Here is a 25,556-nt window from a genome sequence, read left to right on the forward strand (position 1 = left end):
TTCACTCGCATTCAGGAGTGAGGGTGATGGGGTGGAATTGTTTTTACAGTCGCTCAGGAGCGAGAGTGAATGGGTTAAATTTATTTTACTCTCACTCAGAAGTGAGTGTGGTGGGGTAGAATTTATTTAACTCTCGCTCAGGAGTGAGAGTGGTGGGATTGATTTTATTTCACTTACGCTCATGAGTGAGAGTTAGGGGTTGGAATTCATTTGACTCTCGGAGTGGTGGGGTAGAATTGATCTCTCCGTCGCTCAGTAGTGAGTGTGGTGGAAATGAATTTATTTAACTCTCGCTCAGAAGTGAGAATGCAGAGTGTGGAATTAATTTCAATCTTTGTTCAAAATTGATCTATTTGACAATTTCGTTGAAATTCATAGCTTTATTTCCTTTCACTTCTCCGAAATCTGATCACACTAATAAAATTTAGTCATTTTTAGAGCACAAAGGGTTAATTGAATGATTCAAAAAAATAAATATAATCTTAAAATATGAACTAAACGTTCTTTCATATAATCAATTCATTTTAATAATCATAACATTCACAATTAAAGAAACTAGTAATGAGACATAACACTTATTCAATTTTGGATGTAATATAAAATAAGTACTAAAATAGTAATTGATTGTTGGTGTTTTCTTATACATTAGTTAAAGTGTATTTAATTGAAAATGTTTATGTCATTTTGAGACGTGGTTATACTAATTTTCTTGATTTTCTATCAATTTGAAGATATCCCGATCGTAGCAGATACAACGAGGGCCTTCGCATCGTCCAATTTTCCTTCCACCGAAGAAGCAATCAACCATGCAATTGTTAGGAATCAGAGGGCAGCCCTTTTCGCCTATTTCTGGTATTTGGAACTCTGAACTTTTATCGTCTTTCAAAGAAAAGATAAATTAAATTATGTTGTAGAATACCTGCCGAAAACCAGTTTCAAGACTATCCGTCCCATGTCCAGTTAGGCTATAAAGCAGCTGAGCATGTTATTTCAATGATGTCATACATCAGTGTTTACTCGGTAAAAAGTACCATAATTATTGTGATTTTAAAACCTTTAGATGGCAGTGTGGTTATTGAACTTATCTCGTTATTTGTATGCTTATGTTCAATGGTAAATAAAGTGATTGCGCCCTTTAAAGCAAGTGGTCGCTTTAGTGTGGTATTTGAGTACTATGATTGGCGTCGTTTCCAACCATGAAAATATTCAGGTTAACAAAGACTATGTTCCTCTTCGCCTCGTGTTTCAGTTAAGAAAAACTACGTCCCACCGCCTTTCCTTGTGTAATTTTTCCACCTCTCTCCTGGTTGAGCGTGAAGACCCTCAGATTGTGCATCGTAGTCTCTCTTTGCGACAGCCAGAGGGCTTTGTTATATGGCAAAAAGCAATCTTGGCCTTCAAATTGTTTATATCGAAAATTTACTGAAATCCTTATACTGATTTTTTTAATTGGAAATTTGTGTACCCAGTTTAAGCGGATAATATGTTCTTGTCTATAGTTGCGGCAACATATTCTTATTTGACCAAAATAAATCCTTGGTCTAGCCTGTATTTTATCAGGTCTAATTGGTAAAAAATTCTAAAGCTTAAGTACGAAGGATATATATTTATAGTACAATTGTATTCCAAACTATCGCGGTCTCATAACTGAGGCTTAGTAAAATTATTGAACATCAAAGATAATGTGAAAAAATACACACCGTAGATTATTGTTATAAACAGAGATTGAAGTAGATTTAATTGGTTTAAAGAGTTACGAGGAATTTTCTACGATCGTTAAACTAAGAAACCGAGTAATAATATTAAAATAACGATATGTGCGATACTCTACGGGGCCTTTTTGGTGTAGTACCGAGAAGCATCTATAGGGTCATATATCAAAATAACACTTCAGTAAAGCTATAATGAAGTATCAAACGATTAAAACTAACAGGTCTTTTTCATAAATTTTTTACATTTTGTATTTTTGCTTATATGAAAAGGACAGGATACAAAATATTTGTAAAAGATCGAAACAGGCTTCAAATGTCGACCTTTAATGAATGAACTGAATTCATCGACGTGCGATGAAGGGATTTTAGGTCAGTTTTTAAGGAAACGTCATACATAAAAATATTTCTTAATATATTATTAGACGATGTTTAACATGCTGAATAATCATGCTCTTCCCTTAAGTGCCTCCGCTACGATATTTGAAAATTTCGATCAAAGTATATTGGAAGCCTGTAACGTTTGCTCTATTGGCTGATGCGCAAATGGTTTTAAATTATTTCTTAGTTAAAAATTTGTTTCGTAAAAACACATACTAAAAACAGTAGAATCAGGCACATGGAGCTGCTTAGTTAAAATGTTCTTTAGAAAAACATTTTAATTAATTATTAATTATTTTGTAATATAAGACTAACATATACATATCATAGGGATATTAGATTAATATACCTCTATATTCGGTGTATTTGATTTCTTAAGTTTGATGATCAAATGCATCAAATTTCTTTATATAAATCAAATACATTTAAAAATTGTATTTCATGGTAGCGAAAATGATCAAAACAATTGATTTCATTTGACCTTATGTTTATCGAGGTTTTTGTACCAATGATCGGCGACGTTCGGATAGATATGACCATTTCGGTATTGAATTTAGCATTTGGGGGACCTGCTTTTAGAATAAATGATTTCCTAGAGTATATTTACCCGAGTATTTACCCTAACCATCGTCTATGATAAATAATGTTCCAAGCTTTATTTTAGATTTAACCGCAATTTCCAAAGATAGGGCATATAACTATATACATGTATATGCTAAAGTATGTTTTGCTAAGAAAGTAATAATTTAAAATACATACCTCCACAATAAGCCACAGCCACCAAAAAAGCAAAGAAAAAAACGATGACTACCTTCATGGTTAGCTATAAATAAATTACATGCGTAAATATCTTTATACATTTATTATATTTCACCTTGAACTAGTGACCTTTAGCTTCAGAGTAAAGACTTCGAGCTATATATTATCAACTAATGACTTGGGACCTTGCCCTAGAGACTACCGACTAGTAACAAGTGACTGGTGTCCTTGAAGCACTAAATACCACAGCCCTATTATAGATCTTGGTATAATTAAAAATTAATTTAACTATACCTTATTTACACTCGAGCTAAAAGGAGAAAGAAAACTTTACCGGAGGGCACTAAAGTCGTATCGGAAGACGTCAGTTTAAGGGAACCAATGAGAAAGCGGGATGGAGAAGGAGTTTACTTTTCCTTCGTGGGGGGGGGGGGAGGTAACAAGAAAATTTGTTCCCTAATAATACATTTGAATACAGAATCTGATCAATTGACCTTCAACATTTTATTAACAATCCAAACGCTGTTAACTTTTATTTGATATTTCAAATTAACAAAAGCTCTGTTATCTTATAAAATTATACGCTTTATTGTGCAAGTACATTTTATAAATTAAACTTTACAAACCGTGTCAGAGTGCATCTTAAATAGAAACTGTAATACTTCACAATAAAGTTTAAATTTAAATAAAATGATTCCTACCTTGTACGTTATATATAAAGATGAAAAATGTCTTTCGTCCTTTAAAAACTAAGCAGCTATTGACTCACTTGGTGTTGCGAGGGTTTATTTATCTAGACAAAAAACCTTATATTGGTTATCAGAGTTTTTCTGGAGATAACATTTCTTTCAAATTGAAGATAAGTAAGACTCGATGTTACCTTATAATTTCTCGGAGAAAAGTGCATATGTTTATATATCAGTGATACCGAGACTGGCAGGTGAAAATATCCTTATTTTTCACATAAAAGAAATGTTTAATTGAAAACTCTGTGAAAGGGACGAAATAAGTTATTTATTTATCAGTTTCTGTCTTGTAGAGTTAGGGTTAATTTTTTTTCTGAAACTCAAACTGTAAAATGTAGTAATGAAATATTTCATTATTTCTTTTTATAAAATGTATTCTTAAAATAATTAAGAACAATGTTTAAATTAATCCCATTTGAAATCTTCAAACTTAACAATCTAACCCACAGCAAACTATCATTGACATTTAAAAAAATATATGTGAAGGGTATAATAGAAATGAATACGATTTTTAATACATTATGTAGGTTTTTAAATAATATATTATAATTTATTTGGTAAAATTCTTATTAAAAAAATACTAGATATCTATCGTGCGTTTCTAAACTTACAAAAAGTACCACAATTTGAAAGTTAACACAGATGAAATGAATCAAAGTAGTTGGAACCTAGCTAAAAACAATATAGACGGTTTTCGCTTAGCATACCTCGACTAATAGGTCAGTGCCAGTTTTAACCAAGGACATTTTAAATGCTGCAGTCGATGTCTCTGTGAAACATAAACGTTTTCAGTTTTCGCTCTAATCATCAACAGATGAGCTATATTTACTTTTAGGCTGGTACACGTTATTTACTTGCCTGGCATCATCCTTTTCATTAAATTATTAAATTTTTATAAATATATTTTCATAACTTATTGCGATATTCGTCGAGTAGATAAACTCAATGTTAAATTATTTAAAAAAAACTCCTCTAAAACTTCCATCTAGACGTCCGAAAAGATAATATTGAAAATTTAATTATATCATATAACAAAAACTGAAACATGGCGATCTCTTTAAAATGTGGATTTCGACCTTAAAGATTTTGAATGATATTCCGGTAATAGAACAATGATTTATAAAATAAATGTGGTTATCAATTTGATTTGTTTAAATATATTATCTATTTGTTCAGTAAGCTAAGAAACAAACAGTTGTTACGAAACTAAAGATTATTTTTATAGTTTTTTTTTGTTACGTGGAAAGTGGTGTCTAAAAATGTTTGTTTGTCATGTTTACCTAATACGGCACTAACATCGTTCACAAATCACGTTAGAGAAATTAATCACAGGATGTCTCTGTCGAAAGATTGGCAGTGTAGGCGTAGGTTATGCGGGCTATAGCTTTCTTTTAATTTTATTTGAGGTCCCACAAATCAATTTGAAGGGAGCCCAAAATCGTCTCTTGTAATTAACTTGTGTAAAATTTGCAAAAGTCTAAAAGAGATTCCACTTTTGTCAACACCGCTTAAATTCCTGGCGAGGCAACAGGCGCCCATTTAATAATATGTGCTATTCAATATTCCATAAAAACCCTTATTTTAGAAATCAAAAATTGTTTAATATGAATCGTTAATATTTAATTAAATAAATAGTGTTTGCTTAAGTCAATATGGGTGGAAATGTTTCTGGAAAGTTTGAGCTGGATTGTAAAATTTACTGAAGGATACGTTTCTTCATTAAGCAAGTAGCGAAGGGAACGAGGCCTTTTATTGTCAGTAAATAAATAACACACTTCTGTCACGATAAGTGCTATAGTTTCTATTTTGAGGATTCAGTGTTTGATCCGATTAACGTAAGTTATTGTTTTCATTGCAATCCCTCGCCATCTTTGAAAATGTAAGATATCATTATTTCTTTAACTTTTAATATTGTTAGCCATTTTCTCAATTTTTGTGACTACTTTGATTTCTGTTGTATATTGAAATATAATTTCGAACTTTTACTCGTTGCACAGAAAAGCAACTAGAATACAAGAAATGTAAATTGGTAAAAGAAACTCTTTGGGGGCCTTTACTATCACTGGCGTTTCCAGGGGAAATGGATATCTAACCCACAGATCGATAGGAATTTTGGGGCCCCCTGAAATCCTTACCTCGGTTCCGTGGAAAATAAAAAATATCCAATCACAATTACGAAGTGTTCACTTTCTACATCTGAATTGATATGCTATACGAATGAAACAATATCAAGACTTTCAAAATCTTTTTATATTTTAGAATATTGAAAGAGGGCTGCTCAAATGGGCGATCTATAGAAGGAAGTGATCTTGACCCTGAAGATTTTTTAAATTCTAAATAATATTAATCATTATCTAGCGAAATACCAAAGGTACCAACACCGGATCAGCTGGACACATATAATGCCTTAATCTTATTATAAGAAATAACTACTACGAACAATACGATCTCGACTTTGAAAATGACGACCTATTGAAATTGGTAATTTTAGCACCTTTTTTGAAGTTGGAAGCTTTTCTCAGAGGGGCAATTCGTCAAAACACTTATGTACCTAATACTATTTATTTTTAAAAATTACTCTTATTTGTTTTTATCTTATACATCAATGAAGACAACTTCCAAAGAAAATAAATTTAGATTAAGTAATTTGTTTTAGTTCAATCTTTAGGATAAATGTGCTACAAACGAATTTTTAGCTAACATAGTAAAAGTTTTCAGAGATACATACCTGCACAATAGGCCAAAGCCACCAAAACGGTTATAGGAATTTTGGAAATAACGATGCCTATCTTCATTTTTAGCTTAAATTGATAATTTGCTAAAGTTATTTTCATTTACTTATAAGCTATAACAGACAAATGCAAGGAAGAACATGGGACTGCAGCGTACAGTTTTGGTGTTATGCTGTTTTACTGCCCCTCGCCTTACTTCGAGTTTCATTATAATTTCAGGTCTAGAACGCCATCTCTTGAGCTGAACACGAAAGATTTTTCACGAAGTAAAATTTTTTTAATTATTTTAATATTAGCATTTTTTAAATACGATACATTTATTATATTAATATACTATAGTGTAAATATATTCATTTTATAGTTTCATAATAAATAGCATTAAAATTTAACATTTGAAATTAAACAATATCGTAACTGTATATTCCAAAAGTATATTAATAAGAGGTTAGACAGATAGGAATTTGGTAACTGAGTAATACTTTTGATTTCCCACTAAAGATGACATCATCTGAGTTTTACTTCAATAGATATAAAATTGGTCCTGCTAAGGGAAGTTAAATCCAGGTTATCATTGCTTTAGTTATTTATATGCTTAACTGAAAAATATTAACTTGATATTATTCTAAAATTATTTACAATTGCACATTCGTTTAAGAGCGGTTAAACAGCGTCAATAAAATTCAAATAACCAAAGCTGTGACTTTGGAAGAGCTTTTGCAAACAATGTTTAAAAGTCAAAATAGTGTCGCCTATTGAGGAAGGCTAGCACCATCTACCGACGTTTAAATACAGAACAGGAAGGGCAAATCAGAAAATTGATGAATCGCCCATCACACTCTGTCTTCTGCGTACTCTATCTCGATAGCATCATTTAGTAAATTTGATGTATTGGAAAATAAAGGCCCTAACACACTTTTGGTAATTTTGTCACTTTGGCAGTTACACTTTCGAAAACATATTTCAAGTTGAATCTGAATGATAGTGGTCTAAAATTATCGAGCTTTAAGGGTAGTGGAATTTTAAAACTCATAAGATATACCCGATAAACGTTAACAAGCTCCAAAAGCTCATTGATATTTCACGTTCATAAACTCAAGCTGTGGGTTGCAAACCAGTCTTTAAGCCACCAGGTCCACTAACTACAGCGACCGCCAGCTGAAAGCAAAATCTTTTCGTGGATCTAGGATCTTCCTGAGCGCCCTATCTGTAATGTTTAAGCCTACTCAGCCTATTTGTATATACGCCACTTACCGGGGCTTACTGCCTCCCTTGACCAGTTCACCTCTCAGTGGAGAGAAAAAACTAGATTTATAACCCCGTTGTTGCCAATGAATCTAATTTTAGAATTCAATCTCCTGATATCTAAAATTAAAACTAAATTTTCAAATACATTTATCTAAAAGGTCATTTGGAACACACTACAAAGCTTCTTTTAAAGGTACGAACTGTGATCGCACTGAAATGGGTGCAATTTCGAATTACAAAAATTTCTAAAATTATACATTTTGTTAAACGTAAAAAAATATAAAAGTGCGTCTGGAAAATTAAGCAATATGAACGGTAACACTAAACTTTAAATCTAAATGAAAGGATTTATACCTTCACGTTTTAAAAAAATTGAACTGCGGTTACCTCACTTGCAGTAACGAAGGTTCATTTAGCAAGTAAAAAAAGACCTATTGGTGTAATATATTTTTTTCAGGCGACAGTCGTCTTACGTAAGTTTAAAAAAAACTCTTTCACGCGATAGCTATAATATTTCTGAGAAATGAGCCGATGGTTTCCATATCAGCGATACGCATATGAAAATATTCATATTTTTTCCCATAAGAGACAAGTTAAGCACGCGTCGAAAAACTCGTTAAAGCAACGTATAGAGTTAACAGTCAGTGAAAAACAAAGCTTCATCCACAACCTACACGTTGCGTATACGCGATTTTTGGCAAGACAGTTGTCGTTCCTTTTGTTAAATTGTTTAGCTTTTTGTTGCTAATTGCAGACAATATTTTTTTTTATATTAATGAAGGACAAGGTTGAGATGATTCTCGAATAGCATAGGGGAATTCCCTTTGCACTTGATGGGCGTGTGCTTCAATCACGTCGAAATATATAAATTTTTGGGGAACCAATAAGATACCAGACTGATATGATTTATACACAATCCCAAAGGGATTTAGTAAACTTATATCACGTATATACAGTGTAGCCGATGCCGCCACCACCGTATTCTTCACAACTCGTTTAAAATTTGGTTAAGATGATACAGGGATAGCTTAATCGAAAGCCTAAATCATGCCTACAGTAGCCCCTTTATAAATTGTTGAGATCAGGGACCCACAAGCCTTTAGTGTTGGGTAAAATATTTCACGGTCGATATTTAAACATAAGTCGTAAATATCTTTTGGTAATTTTTTAAAATTATATATTTTGTTTTAGTAATTTGAAAAACTTAAGTACCCATATTTCAGATAAACCATTTTTACTATACGGTAAGTGTACATCTACGCCACTCTAGTTAATCTAAATTCTTCTTGTTGTATGGTGTCTAAAAGAGTAAAGTTGAATAAAACACAGTTGAGAAAAAGGCTTAATCTGCTTAACAGCTAATCAGTAGTTTAAGTTTTTTTATTTTGCTTGTTACTAAGTATTAAGTAAGAATTCATTTGGAAATCGCCACTCAGTAATAAAGCCAGGATTATGAATGTGTTATCCAGCCACCTGGATTAATCAAAAAATTGTGGTTCTTTATTTTCAATATAATAAATTTTGCAGAAAGGAAGCACTCTCTTTATTGATAAGCAGGGTCTTATTAACAACACAACGGCCATCCACTAGATCGGCCTTAACTATCGGGTTTTGTCTAGCCATAAATTTATTTTATGAATAACATAGGAAACCTTATAATCGTGGTGTATATTTAGCCAATACTTTTTAATAATTTATTAAAAAATAGTAATTAAGTAAAGGAACATGTGGTTCTAAAATATGTGTATAACACACGATAAAGAACGATTTAAGAACAAAATCAAACCAGTAGATTTTTCAAGAAACTTTCTGTTTTTTGACAACTCTTAATTTCAACCCTACTAAACCAAGAATGCGGTCTAGATTTCGTGCATATTTTTATGTTGAACAGAAAATGTATGTATTAATATATTCAGCGTGCCCTATATTTCATTATAAATTGCAATGGACTGCTCACGTAAATGTATCTTAGTTCTACTAATATCGGCCGGCTTTCGAGAAAAGCCAGAGTAGCTTCACATTACTGATTAGCCCCAAAATGGCGTAACCGGTTTCTGTTAAAACTCTGGCTGAAATTTGAAATTTGGATGCGTTATTAATTAAAAGGATTAAAGTATTTTAATTAAGACATGTTTGGATTATTTGACTACCCTAGTATTTTAACTGTGAATATTAATTTTTAGACATGGAAATCCAGAAATATCCAATTTTATTGATACATATTTTAAAATTAAATTAATAATAATCAATTAGTCTAATAACCAAGGCACCACCTCAGGCCTAAGCTGGGATCCAACCAGACTCATCTTGCCGCGAAAGTGCTAACCACTCCGCCACCCCACTTATGGTTTATATAGGAGCTTTATTGAAATGCTGACATTATATTTCTGTGTGTTTTAGTACTGAAATTGTTCATAATTAATTTATTTGAAAGTAAAAACCAAACTGTTTATTTTCGGTCTAGAATACCCGCAATGAACTAGTTTGAAGACTACGACCCATGCGCGGTTACGAGGACGTTCATTTGACGTCATTCCTCAGCATGACATCGGTTACCTATGATGTCAGGTTACGCTTCCCTTATTGTAAAAAGTATCGAAATAATAGTTATTTTTAAAACCGATCTAGAACTTTCAAGTGGCGATCTTTAAAATTGTTAATTCGTGCACCCCTAGTGTAATCGAAGAATATATACCAGAAATCACAAAACAGTCTATAACGGCACCTACACATGTTATTTTAACCTGAATTTATTTTTTTTTGGCTGAGATTTACAACGATATATAAATAACTAATTGCATTTAATACTATCGCCACCTCATGACCAAAGCTTAATGTCAATTATTTTATCTAGGGAGTACGAGTCCTCATTTTATGGATTTTAGTTGAGTGTTAAGTATGGGAGAAATTGCACTTACGTGTCTCAAGTCCAGCTGCCGAGTACTCCTTCGAGTCCATAGGAATTTAGTTCGATTCGCTTCGAGTCTTGATTTTGTGGTTGAGCCCAGTTCGAGTTCAAAACTTCGAAACTTCAAAATATCCATTTGAGTCCTTAATTTGCCCAAGCCATTTTAAATAATAAGAACCAATTATTGTTAACAATTTGTTGGTATTAATTTATTTTTTAAATTAGCAATATTACAAAAAATAGGAACTTCAAGTGAGCTTAAATCTTTTAAGATTTTAACTTTTAAAAAAAAAATTATCACTAGTTATTTTTTAAAAAAATAAGAAAATATCACAATTCACATAACATTAGTCACATACTCACATTTAAAATCTACTTAATGGTATTTTTTTTAAGTTTACTTTAATGTTCTAATTTTTATCTTTTAAAAGTTAAACCGTACATAACTACCTCTAAGATATTTAGTTGTTTTTATTAGCGACTTGCACAAAATTACTTGTTAAAAAGGGGTGAAAACATCGATGTTTAAAAGTGTACAAGAAAAGGATTTTAAAATAAAACCATTTTCTTGTGCACTTTTAAACATCGTTGTATTCCCCCTTTTTTAACAAGTACCTCTAAGATCTTTAAAAAAAAAACCGGACATTTGAATTTTCAAGAAGAAGGCTTTAAATTTACACGTGTTCTGGGAGGATTGAAGGAATTTCAGCAGTAACTACATTGCCGGACGCGAAAACAGTCTCTCGCTGGACGCTGATGAAGCTGCTATAGATAGATACTTCCTGGCTTGCTTTGTCAGCCCCCCCCCCCAAGTTATAGATTATAATAAATGATTAGGCCTATATAAAAAATGTATTATTTATTTCGTTACAAGTAACTAGAGGTCAGCGGAAAAAATAAATTAACCGCAAAAATTTCAATTAATCAATAAAATAAAGTATTATTTGATTTATACGAATAAATAATACGATTAAACAACGATTTAACATGCAAAATTAATATTTTTTTCGAATATTTCTGAATAATTCTCGGTTATGGATAAATATAAACAATCGTATAATTTCTTATTCAAACGCCGACCTCTACAAGTAACTCACCTTTTATTACCATCACTGCAGTGCGCTGTACTTCCGATCTCAATAGTAGAGCTTAAATTCGAGGATCCGATAACATAGATAGTAGATAAATCTTTTCGTTCCTACACCCAGGAAATCTTATTCTTAAGGTGGTCAAAAAGGTGTGTGCAATATTGATTTCCAACATTTGGGGCAATTTCAAAGGGTTGTAATAAGGGCTTCAATTAAAACCCTATCAAAGGGGGCCATTCATTGATTGGATTTTGAGAGAGTTAAATCTTGATTTTGGCTTTTTCAGTTGATGTGTCCGTTCCAACAATATAAACTGCCTAAATTCCAACTTGTAAATGTAATTTTGTTTAATGTCCATGTGCCATGGTCATACACATAAGACAATTGAAAAATTAAGGTTAGAAAAAGTTAACCTTGTCTTGCAATCCTGGAAAAGAGATTTGGTTTGAGATTCATTAATTTCCAAAATTTCAACTTGTGGTAAACAATGCTGTGTTTGAAATCATCCGACATTATGCTTATACATCTTTTACATTTGTTCCTTCAGTAAAAATCATTTCTGTGCCTCCTTCAATTGCCAGTTGTACAGTGTGACAACAGCAAGATCTGTGAGTGAAGTCCGATTGAAATTTCACCTTCCTTATATTCGCAGCGTTTTCCGTTACAACATAGAATAAAATGCTTTTCAAATTATCAACTGAGGTCAAGCTTTGAAGATATTCATAAATCGCGAACTGAATATTGTCAGCAATTTTAACCTGGTTAAATGTCAAACAAGCCAAGGCTTTCACTTTTGGCTTGAAACAACTGGTTGTACAGTGGCACGTAAGACTTAATATACTAAAAGTCTTAAGTTCTGTATCTCCTGAGACTTTTATAAAAAAAACTAAAGCCGCGTTACCAGCACAAAGGAAAGTCCGCTCTTCACTGCAGAGTGCAGAGATCAAAACCAAAACTAAAATCGGAAAACATGCCGGCTTGGTGAGTGACGCGATCTCAGTTAAACAAAAGTGCAAATCAACCGTCAAATTAAAAACTACTACCATAGCGCGAGCATGAGATTACACCTTGTGGTGAGCGATTGAATGCAACTACCCCTAACAAATGAGAGAGAAAAACGAACTCGTCAAAAAATTAGGAACTTCTTGGAATATTTATTAACTCGATTCGTTTTTAAGCCTTGATAAAGGACTCGGGTACTCGTACTCGTATTTTTCGAGTGCTCGCACAGGGCTTATATTTATTTTATATTTAGTTTTAGTAAAATGAAATATTACCAAAAAAGGGCCATGTGCCGTGACTAGGATTCGAACCTCGGTTATTGCGGCCACAACGCAAGGTACTAACCGCTATACGATCACGGCTACCTCCTCCACAACTTCTAAGGGTTCAAATTCCTTAAATTTTTGTGCTTCTTTTACATTATTATTTTATTTCTACTTGGATATTTGAAATTTATTACAAATGAAATTGTTTAGCTAATAAAAAGAATAATGTAACGCCTGTTACACATCAATGCAGGGTGATACTCAATATGAAATTTAAATATTTCATAAAATACACATAACAAAGAACAATGAAAGATTCAAGTCAAACAACAACAAGTCTCCATTTTTAGTTTCACATCGAAGTGACACTATTGCTATGGACGGAATGTCGTTAAGTTTGTTTGTTTGGAGTCGTAGAAAGCGAATACACGGTAGATGGAGCTGCGAAAATTAATTTATTAAATTATATTATAGGCGATACCGGGTTTCGAACCCAGATAGCGGCTGGCCGCGTAATCTCCATAACCGACGCCTATACCAACCGAGTTACGCCGTCCTCGTCGAATACTGCTTGAACCCGGAACTAGCCTTCTTTAAACGAAAATATTTTTAAAAAATGCTAGTTCCTGGGCGTAAACATTTTCTTTATCCTGTTTACTGTTTACTCATAGAAAAAACAAGAATAGTTATATGATAAAAACTTGCACTGGCTAAAGCTGCAGGTGATAGATCCATGTTCAACTTTCACCTAGGATTAATCGAACGGAAATAGATTGTTCTTATGTGAAAGTTGAATTTAGTTCTAGCGCGTCGCATCGCGACGGTGGCGCTGCCTGGATTAAGGCAATTTTTCTTATCGAAACCGTGTGTGGTCAGAAGTAATAAATAAGTGTGGCACTTTCTTATTGAAACCGTGTGTGGTCAGAAGTAATAAAAAAGTGTGGCACTTTCTTATCGAAACCATGTATGGTCAGAAGTAATAAATAAGTGTGGCACTTTCTTATCGAAACCATGTATCGTCAGAAGTAATAAATAAGTGTGGCACTTTCTTATCGAAACCATGTGTGGTCAGAAGAAATAAGTGTGGCACTTTTTTATCGAAGTCGTTTATGTGTGGCACGAAATAATATTTTCGCCTTCTTGGCGAACTTGTATAGTTTGTATAGTTGGTCCAGGGATTTTCCGCCCCCTCACGCGTGCCGTTAATTTCCGCCCCCTTTGACCAACCCCCTTAAAGGAAGAGTCACCGAATGGTACGATATCGTACGCCACGAAAATTGTAATACGCCCTAAAAATTGCGGTGAAATCAACGCACTTGCCACTGACGCGTCTGCAACTGATTTCCTATTTTCCGTAAAATTACATTCATGGGTATTTTTTGATGCATTTGCGAATTTACATGACTTTTGGTGCCTAAACTACCCAATGTTTGATATAAATTTCCTAGTTTAAGAATTTCTTTAACTCATATTTCCACTAATTTACATAATTTAAAAGAATTATGTTCGTCGTGTTTTGCTTACCTATTTCACCTTTGATACTTTCAGTCTAACGATAGGAAATCACATGGCCTCAACAGCTTTTGTAATGGTTTGCCCACCCACGTATCCTGATGGTAGGTGGCATCCACTCTTTAACTTAGGATGTCAATTTTTATATAAAACGATTGGAAATCACATGACCTCAGCAGCTTTTGTATTAGTTTGCGTACCTGTGTCTATTAAGGGTGTACGGATTTGCCCACCCGAATACGCCGATGTGGAACTAATATCACGGCCTGGGCCGACTTGTTACTTTACCTCGGGAAAATTGGACCGGAAATTCTTCAATTTAAAGTTTCTGACAATGAAAGAATATCCAGGAAGAATTTTAATATTCCAAAGAGTAGAAAGAATATGTTTCTGTCTGATGATATTCCATCGGTATAGAATGTTTATATACATTGGTTAGGAAATTAAAGCTTGATATGATACACTCTCAAAGCCCTTTTTCGCCAGCTCTGGTGATATCCCCCCACCCTCTGTATGGCCCTAGGTATTTGCTTTCGAAAACGTAGTTTGATGGACAAATTCATATCGATATTGTATTTTAAGGCAGCAAAATGCTATATACAATTGTTCAACTTTCACTTTAAGTTTCTCAATAATTGGCAGGTGACATTCGGTTAGATATTTCAATAAATGTTTCTATAAATTTAATAAAGAAAAAGGAAAAAAATTTATATATATATTTTTTCGTCATAGGACAACTTTATTAGTATATTCTTCGCGAGCGCGTTTTGCACGCGTGCTAGAAAAGTCTATATTCCTCGCGATTGTAGTGCGCGATCATAGACTTGTAAAAGTTTAATAATAATAATAAGCTAGGCTAATACATAAGGCACCACGTTAGGCCTAAGTCTTCAAGCGACTTTTGACGTAAGAGCCACATTGAAACACGAAGCCAAACCACCCGGAACGGCGAATCAAAAGTGACAGAAAAACGATCACCGAATAACGAACCAACAATCCATCGCTTACTTTATAGATATCAGTGAAACCCATAAGGTTTAGTGAGAAGGGGACGATTTATGGTAGAAACGAAATATTTTCTTAAAATAATTTAGAAAAACGTTTTGATTAAGCTTTTTTAAATCTGCAACTAAACGATCCAACCCAAAATAAACTGATTTTGACAATTTTTTAAATCTTTTTATGTTACTGACAAAATAGAAATAAATATGATTTTTATAAGGATAATATAGGTATTAAAGTAAATTGAATCAGAGTACATTTCTAATATAGAGTTCAAAGATTTTTAGAATACTAATAATATTAATATATAAATGTTGTAGCAGAATTCAGAGTGCTAATATTAATATTAGTTCACAATCAAGAATTATTTGAATGGACCATGTAATGCCCAATATTAATTTTTTGAATGTATTGCTCTTTCGTTAAAGGAAAAGTCCAGGTTGGGTAAAACTTGGGTCTATTTGAAAGATCATGTTTAAATAAACTCAAAAATATCAGTCGTAAAATTCTATTTTTTTTTAATGACGAGAAATTAATTTTTAAACGAGCCAGATTTACCCGCCAAGTGAGCTGCCATTTTCTTTCGCCTTCCCTCCGCATACCGCACGTGGAGCAAGCGCGCGCAGGGAACAGAGCGCTGCTATAGCGCGAACAGCGCGTGATTAAAATCCTAAAACGTCACCGCGAAACAAAATGGCAGATCGCTTGGCGGGTAAATTTGGCTCGTTTAAAAATTAATTTCTCGTCATTAAAAAAAAGATACAATTTTACGACTGATATTTTTGAGGTTATTTAAACACGATCTTTCAAATAGACCCAAGTTTTACCCAACCTGGACTTTGCCTTTAAGTTTACTTAGTAACAATTATCCCTCTCACGCTTCTCCCCCCTTAAGTTTCGTTTAAAATATTTTCCTGAGTTTGAATGCTGGCCGTTCTTTCTGACGATTGTTATATTCTCAATTGGGGTCCGCGAAGGTGCCCCCAGGCACTGTAGCAGAGTCGTCCCCAAATTGGTTTAGAAGGCTAGTGCGCATAGTCTCTATTCCCCGATGCCGTCTTTGTCCTTAGGATGATAGGTTCAACCCATTCTCTCACCCTTTTACTCTTGGCGCTTTGTTATAAGCTGCCCGTTCCCAAATGTTAGTCCCATAAAGTTCCTTTTCTTCTTTATTCATTTCAAACTCGTATTCCAAGAATTGAGAATTGCCATAAAACCAGTAATGTGTGCAACGGTATCGATGCTTTCATGTTAAAGTATTTTTGTTATATTGCTTTTAGATATCGAATGTGTCAAAGTTAAAGATGTTATTTATGGTCTCTGACCTTGGATCTTGCGCTTGGGGTGCGGGACTTAACAACTTCCAGTTAAAGTGTCCTGACCTCTGACCCTGGGGGTCATCAAGACTCAGTGCCTCCCTTGGTCATTAAACCTTAGTACATCCCACCTTGGTCTATTGGGCGATTTAAATATGGACGCCAATAGGTTATTGGTTCCAAGTGACGCTCTTATCCGACCCGGATGAAATAGGTCACGTGCCCCTGTGGGTAAAACCAGAAGACAGTGGTTTTTGGGCCATCTTCTCTCAGAGGTCTCCGCCCTAGTGAGACTGAGCTTACAGCTCGGGTGGTCAAAGCAAAGAAGAACTCTCCGGCTCTTCTCGTTAACGGTTCCTCTTTACCAATTCTACGTATGTGCGGTTCGCGATAACGTGATCCCACGAACATCACCCCAGGATGACAACTTCGTTGGGCTTTGCTTAATCACTTGAGTATCATTTTAATATCTTAACAATTAAAGGCGATTCGTCACTACTTTTACACTAAGCACCAAGGTGGTACCTCGGCTATTAGCCTAGCCTAGCCTAGCTGATTATTATATGGTGAACAGTGCGTGAAGAACTTTATTCAACTGGTACTAAGGTACCAGAAACTTTCAATGGCCTTCGGGCGTAGAACATTGTTAATATAAATAATAATAATAATAATAATAATAATCAGCTAGGCTAATACCCAAGGCACCACCTTAGGCCTAAGTCATCAAGCGACTTTTGAAGCCTTTAATTCAGGTGGCCGGGTTACAATGCGTAGGAGGGTGGTGGCAAGCCCTGCATGCCACACGATCGAACCAACAGCTCCCTACACTAACTATTACCGTTAACCTGAACAAGGTTTTATGGAAGGGGAAACCGAAGAGCTCGGGGGAAAACCCTTTAAACCAGTGAGGAGAGAACTTGCAAACTCAACGCAGAAGGATTTGTTCCGAGTTTTCACCCAGTGCCAAAAGCTGGGATCGAACCCGGCTCCTCTTGCTGCGAGGAGAAAGTGCTAACCACTCCGCCGCCCCACGATACTATTACTAAAGAAATGGACCCTCCTGTCCAACTTTCAATGGCCTTCGGGCGTAGAACATTGTTAATATAAATAAAGTAATTGACCCTTCTGGTTGCCTTTCAATGGCCTTCGGGCGTAGAACATTGTCATGTAAATAAATAATTGACCCTTCTGGTCATCTTTCTAAGAAAAGGATTACTTACCTTTTCAATAAGCCTCTGAGATTAAGCCTCTCGTTTATATTTGAAATAGACCTTCGGTCTCACTTTTAATTTAGTGTTCGATAATTATATTAAGGCCTTTGCGCCATTTCTTGTGTTGTATAATATTACAGTTATTTTCTTGAAATCAATATACTCAATGAGTACATAGTTCATTAGCTTAGAATTTAAGCCGAAACGCATCCCTAAACATTATTGAGCCAATTATCAGTATTTAGCTCGCTAACCGCAATAGTGACAGTTATGCGAGTGTCCGGGACAAAAATTATTTGTTAATGGGATCTGTGCAAATTCATAATAATTATCCTCCTCTTATTTCAACGCATAGAAAACCCTGCCACAACCAAAGCAGCAAGTCTAGGGCCTCACTTCCAATTGGACGGACATTTTAAATATCAGCAAGACGTACGACGGGCAGATACACACAATCCTTCTAATGTGTTAAGTTTGTTTGATCTATTCACAGCAACCTGCAACGCCGGTATCACAACCAATATATATTTGTTTCTTCTAGTAATAAAAATAGCCAGAAATTCCAATGGTAGACCGGTTTCGTTCTATTTGGAACTCATCAGTACCGTGCGGGAAATCTGGCTGGCGACTGTCAAATCGAAAGGAGAAACTAAGCCTAAACATTAAAAATTTCAAAACGCGTTGCATATAGCAACGGAAAGCCGAAAAGGGGGGAGTGTGGTGGAGAATAGTATATACGATAAGCTAAGTTAGAAGAAACCACCTATGGACTGTGAGAAGGATGATTAAATACGCGAAAAAGTAGATAAGTCCATAATTAAAAGGGATAATATAGCTAAATCCTTAACAAATTTGAAGAAATTTAAAAACTTACTAATAACTCGTACCGATAGGTCTTCGAGCAACGCGAAACTCGGATCAAATAGATCTTCGAGTAATAAACTAAATTAAAAATAAAATTTTTTTTTAAAAGTTTTTAAATTTCTTCAAATTTGTTTAGGATTTAGCTATATTATCCCTTTTAATTATGGACTTATCTACTTTTTCGCGTATTTTATCATACTTTGAAAGCATCGAAGATTCTTTTGATCAGTGTCACTCTTATTTTTTACTTCTGGTCAAACGTTTAATGTCACACACTAGTTCAATAAGTATCATACTTAACTGTTACTTCTGATCAAACCGAATTGTTACTTCTGATCACACCTAATTTTTACGTTCAGTGTTACACTTCTCTCTTCTGATCATACGCCGAAGACTAGGTAGATCAGTGTCATACTTAATTGTTACTTCTGGTCGTAAGTTGAAAGCGCGGTGCACTCTGAATACCCTTGAAAAACGCTATAGGGTCAACGTGCGCGTAGACCTCTATAAACACGCGGATTTAAAATGTTGAAAATTGCGGGGGTACGTATACGCTGCCCAAAAAACCTTACTAATAAATAAAGTTAAGCAACGTAATTGCAATTCTAGGTTATAAGGAAACAACAACTTTCCAAAAATATAACTTACATGAAAATCGGACTTAAATTAAGGAACGTTATGTCAACTTTTAGGCAAAAATCTAAAACCACGAAAATTTGGGTAAATTTCTCCGAAAACCATACTAAACATTAATATGTACTTATACAAGATGTCACGGACATTTGAGTACACACAATCCCACTGATGTATTAACTTAATAAACCCAAGAGGAATGTTATCGGAAAATAATTATTCGAGTTACCTGGTTTTGGAAATAAGGTGGCGGAACGCGAACACGTTCATTTAAATTAATTTGTATAAAAACCAAGCGTTTCGAGTAACCTGGTTTTGGAAATAAGGTGGCGGAACGCGAACAAGTTCATTTAAATTAATTTGTATAAAAACCAAGTTTTCCGAGTTACCTGGTTTTGGAAATAAGGTGGCGAAACGCGAACACGTTCATTTAAATTTATTTTTATAAAAACCAAGTTTTTCGAGTTAGCTGGTTTTGGGAATAAGGTGGCGAAACGCGAACACGTTCATTTAAATTAATTTGTATAAAAACCAAGCGTTTCGAGTTAACTGGTTTTGGAAATAAGGTGGCGAAACGCGAACACGTTCATTTAAATTAATTTGTATAAAAACCAAGCGTTTCGAGTTAACTGGTTTTGGAAATAAGGTGGCGACACGCGAACACGTTCATTTAAATTAATTTGTATAAAAACCAAGCGTTTCGAGTTAACTGGTTTTGGAAATAAGGTGGCGAAACGCGAACACGTTCATTTAAATTAATTTGTATAAAAACCAAGCGTTTCGAGTTAACTGGTTTTGGAAATAAGGTGGCGAAACGCGAACACGTTCATTTAAATTAATTTGTATAAAAACCAAGCGTTTCGAGTTAACTGGTTTTGGAAATAAGGCGGCGAAACGCGAACACGTTCATTTAAATTAATTTTTATAAAAACCAAGTTTTTCGAGTTACCTGGTTTTGGAAATAAGGTAGCGAAACGCGAACGAGTTAGATGACACCTGTATCAATTGGCACGAAATTCAAATATGACAATCGACCAAAAACACTAAAGGGGGCAAATGCCCCACTTCTCGGGCTCCGACTCCAAAAATTACGAAAATCCCGTCGAGGCTATAATAGTGCCTACCGATTGAGATATCAATCGCCTTTGTACCACTAACGTACCGCGAGCAATCGTGTGTACGGCAGCTGGTCAAAAAAATATTTAGTGGCACACTTATGCTTAACTTCTGGGCATAACAAATATTTAGGGTCACACTTATATTTTACGCGCCTTTTCATACGTTATTGTTATTGCAGGCAGGCTTTCAATGGAATGCGAATATAGCTTCAGCGCGTAAAGAATTCAGGTATGACGCGAAATGGCTAATTAACTCACTTAAAATTAACTTTTTCCAACGCGGCTGCAACCTAAGCTGGAATAGGCCTAGAAGTAACAAAACTGGTGATTTTTGATCAAATCTTACTTACCTACTTCCTGTCGTACGACGTGCGTAAAAAGGGCGTTAAACGTGCGTAAAACGTTGGGGGTCACACTTATTGTTACTTCTGGGAACACGTTGAAAGCTCAGCGCGAACGGCCTTGAAAAATGCGAGAGGTAAACTGGCGTCTAGAACTCTATAGACACGCGGATTTACCATGTCGGAAGTTGCGGGGGTCCGCATACGCTGTCGAAAAAACCTAACTTAGAATTAAAATTAAGCTACGTAATTGCAAATCTAGGGTTAAGGGAAACCCCAGCTATTCAAAAATATAACTCTCGTGAAAATCGGACTTAAATTAAAGAACGTTATGTAGACTTTTAGGCGAAAATATAAAACCGCGAAAATTGGGGTCCCGTAAATTAACCAGGAAACTATACTTAAATTTAATATTTACTGATATAACTGAAGTTGTATATCCGCTGAATCCTAACCTTACCAAAAATATTTTTTTTAACGTTATCGGACTTAATTTTAAATAAAATATCAACCACACAAAGCGAAACCACAAAAAATAGTAAATTGGGCATTTGCCCAACTTCTCGGGCTCCGATCCCAAAATTACGAAAATCCCGTCGAGGCTATAATAGTGCCTATCGATTGAGATATCAATCGCCTTTGTACCACTAACGTACCGCGAGCAATCGTGTGTACGGCAGCGGCGGCGGCGGCGGCGGCTACACAGTACGTGATCGTAATACACACAAATCCCTAAGGATTGTGTGTAAAAACCGTAGGGATCCCAAGTAGCAAATATGAGTCGGCCCAACCACCACGGATTCGAGTCGGCCTACTCAGTCGGGTAGCTATCCACTCGACAGTACCAAATGTCCTAGGAGGCCCAACGCACCTTTTAGGGATGGTAGAGTTTATTACCCGACTATATTCTGGTAGTCGGGCCTACTTAAAAAAGCCCTTTTATAAGCCTTTTTTCAGATACGACATATTACTACGGGTCAATACGACCTTTTCGTAGTCGGGCCAACTTATTAATATGGAATAACATTCGTCCGTAAAAGAGTCGGGCCAACTTCCTGGCTCTTAATTTAGAAGCTATAATTTGTGCTATATATTCCAAATTGGTAAAAATTAGCAAATTTCAGTTGTAAAAAATATTTAATGAATTTAAAGTAGTTCAGGTACAGTGCAGAATTATGAAAAGGTATTTAATTCATTTGTCAACATTTTCAAAAAAAAATTAATCTTCATTGTTGCTGCAGCTCTAACGCTCCTTCCACCTTCTCAATCCTTAGCATGTTGAATCCACTTTTTTATGACTCCTTCAATTTGAAAGTCTGTAACTAGTCTTAGTTTTGCATTAAATCGAACAGCATCCAAAAAATATAACAAGATTAAGAGCAAAACCAATTTTAAAACTTAAGGTGCAGTTTAAAACACTTAATATTTATATATAAATTAAAAACTAGTATTACCAATAATCACAGTCTTTAAAGATAAATTGTGAAATGCTTGTTTGCGATTAGCACCACTCCAATTACACTGTAGAATTGCTTCATGTGAAATCACGTTTCTGAAGATTCTCCGGGTTGTATCTTGAACGTTTTTTCCTCCCCAAACTGCAAATTTTCGTGACTAAAAAAAGTATTTCAACTTTAAAAATATTTGAAGAAATATATATGTTTTTCAAGATCTATTTACTGCGGCACTCCTTGCAGTTTGTTCTGCCAAAAAAATTCAAATGATTTTAGTTGTTCCATGGAAGTCAGCGGAATCGATGGAACTTCCACTCCAACTTCAAATGCAACATTTGACGCAGCACCAACGTTCTCTTGGAGGAATTTGGTTATGCTATCTAACTTAACGTTAATATCTATAAGCATTGTAGAGATTCTGTCCATCTGGTTGAACCCTAATACAGGAATGAAAAAATTTTAAATTTCTTAAGTCCATAAACTGAAGTAAAACTACTATTATAAGCTCATGACAACCAACCAATAGGTGACACTCTTGAACTTCTTAAAAGCGGTGTGGCTAGTCCGGGAGATTGGAAGTTTTCTGATCTTGTAGAAGTTGAACTTTTACTAAAACTATAATCACCAATCCTTGTCCCTAAAAAAAAGGTTGATTATTAAAATAATTTAAACCAAAAAGTAAGTTTTACCCAAATTTATGATATCCTGAGTTTTGTCATCTTCCTCGCTTGAGTTTAAGTGGTTAAGAGCCGAAACACCTGGTGTGTTTTTTGAAGGTGTTCCTTTGTTAGTTGAATTAAAATTTTTAGAAAATCTATCTTTTGTAGTTGGTGCTTGCATAGAAGTTACACTTCTTGGTGTATCAGGATTTAAAGTACAGCTTTGAATTGAAGGATCACAGTTTTCCAAATTATTTTGGATGCGACTGACCAGATTGTTGCTTGTCTTTCTGTTTTTACTTAATTATTGAGGAGTTGAGGTGAATTAGGTGATTTTTCAGCTACTTTCGATGCTGGTTTCAAAAAGAAGTTATAACACATATATATAATATGGCATCTTTCGACCTTTACATAAACATGATTAGTAATTCTTACATTCTTCAGGTCTGTTATTTTGTTCATTATCTAGTATTCTTTCAATTTGACTTTCGCATAAATTCTTAGAAGGTGCATGCGAAGGTTTTAGGGTGGATTTTACACTGTCTAATAATTATAAAAATCCATTAAATTTTAGCACACTAAAAATGAGATTAGGATAGTGTTCTATAACACTCACTAAAACACCTACTTCTTTTTAATGCAACTTCCTTAAATGGCGGAGGCATACCGATAGTGGGCTTAGTACTACCACTAGTGTTTTGCTTCACCTTTTTAACAGGTTTCTTAGTTCCATTTATTTCATCGAAATTGTTTGTTGTTAGAAGTTAGTTTTATTTAAATTCTAAAAATATACAAACCATTTTCTTCGTCGTCATCAGATATTTGTCGTTTTTAACTGTTTCCTACTGCTGGTTTTACACGCATTCCTCTCCCTAAAAGCATTTCCGATTCACTTGCAGTTCCAATATCGGACTCCACCAATAATTTGTTTAACTTTTCACGAGCTATTTCATATGAAACTATAAAGAACATAATTTAGAATGTTTTAAATTCAGTAAATATATTTTCAAACATTATCTTACAAGTTTCATAAACCAAATCAATTTTATATTCTTGCCAATTTTCTTCAGGATGAACTCCTTTTCTCGCAAGTTTTGAAATATCACAGTTGCTAGGGGACCATTTACAAGTTTTATTGCCAGTCAGCCACGAAAGAGAGATTACGTCAGCTGAATTTCCTTCCAAAAATTTAACCACTCCATACATCTAAAAACATTTTAAAAACGGAAATAAATATTTTAAAGAAACTGAAAATTTAGATTTATTTATTAATAGATCCTTAATCCATGATAAATATATGATACCTATTTTTAAAATTAGCTAAAATTATGAGTGTTTTTATACAACTTTAAAATCTTAACAAAACCAAATTAAAATCATTATTATTTTAAAAATTAAGGTATGAAACTATCTCCTAATTTTGATGAAGGTTAAAAATTAATATCAGACTATGTATTGTGTAATACTGGAATAATTGCTACTTTATCGTCTTTGCTTGGGAGCAAAACACATTTTTGTTTCAGCGAAGAACTCTGAAAAATTCTATTCCGACAAGAAATAACACCCTCAAAAATTCCCAGTTTCAACGAATCCGTTGGTAATTTAAAAAGATCCCCATTAAATTGGCAAATTCTTCCACACACGAATATTTCAGAACTAGCTCTTTTCTGAAATATATCTGATATTTCAATTATTTCGCCAGTATCTAATTTAAAACAGTTGTCCCCTGATTTAATTGATACCAAAAATGGTTTAGGCCTATCATAAAGCTTTTTAAAATTTTGTACATTTGGAGGGAGATAGTCACGTGTTACATCAAATGGTTGCTTAAGACCAATTTTTTTGGGTCGAGAATTTCCGCTGACTAGTCCAGATGATTCGCTTATTCTCTTCATTACCTGTTGTAATAGTTTATCAGGTGATCGAATTTTTTTCTTTATAACTGAAGGCAATTTTCGAAGGGAAAAGCACTAAAGTAATCTAAAGGGCCATAGGTGTTCACATCGTTTGAGAGATGTATTAAAGAATGAACATTCATACTCATAAATGCTTTGCCGTAAAAATCTGGACATTTAAAAACAAATAATTTTAACAACTCATTTGCATAACTGGTTAAACTCAAATAAAGTTGCGGGCTTGCTAGGATATAAATTGCCATATGAAAAAACATAAAATGATTTAAATCTGCTTCCGATAAAACATCTTTCAAAATTACTGGACCAGTATACAACAAAAATTGACGCAACTCAGTGGCCTTCCACCTATCAATATGTTTGAGAGAGCGAGGTTTTCTGCAAAATAGAGACTTGCCACTCCGTAGCTTTGGCCATGGCCGCCATTGTGGTAACAGTTTTCTCCCCACGATAAAAACTATTGAAAAAAAACTGTGACGTAGTACTGCCAAGTCCCTATTCACTAGGAATTCTATTACGACAGGAAAGAAGTTTCTCAGAAAGAATGTTACGAAGTCGAACACTGAATCTTTGGGTGGATTTCCCTGATTTAACCCAACAATTTAATAGCTTTCGCATTACACCCAAACACGTTAAATGCATGTAATCTAACGGAAATTGTTGTACTAAATCTATATATAAAATTGTTAAAGGAGTT

General features: G+C 34.4%; 1 long non-coding RNA gene across 3 annotated transcripts; it reads right to left on the bottom strand.

Annotated features, from left to right (window-relative positions):
• Nucleotides 1–452: 452 nt before the first annotated feature.
• LOC149945880 (uncharacterized) lies at nucleotides 453–3,656 on the bottom strand. Of its 3 annotated transcripts, none has more exons than XR_016480545.1 (3): nucleotides 3,476–3,505; nucleotides 2,850–2,913; nucleotides 453–879 (listed from the first exon to the last, which is right to left on the bottom strand). It is a non-coding gene; the product is annotated as an uncharacterized LOC149945880 (long non-coding RNA). The 3 variants fall into 3 exon arrangements; XR_016480547.1 differs by lacking the exon at nucleotides 3,476–3,505 and adding an exon at nucleotides 2,979–3,129 and having other exon boundaries at nucleotides 459–879; XR_016480546.1 differs by lacking the exon at nucleotides 3,476–3,505 and adding an exon at nucleotides 3,551–3,656 and having other exon boundaries at nucleotides 461–879.
• Nucleotides 3,657–25,556: the final 21,900 nt, after the last annotated feature.

The sequence above is a fragment of the Leiobunum rupestre genome, chromosome 4, assembly GCF_980474605.1.
Source record: "Leiobunum rupestre chromosome 4, qqLeiRupe1.1.hap1, whole genome shotgun sequence".
Lineage (NCBI taxonomy): Eukaryota > Metazoa > Arthropoda > Arachnida > Opiliones > Sclerosomatidae > Leiobunum > Leiobunum rupestre.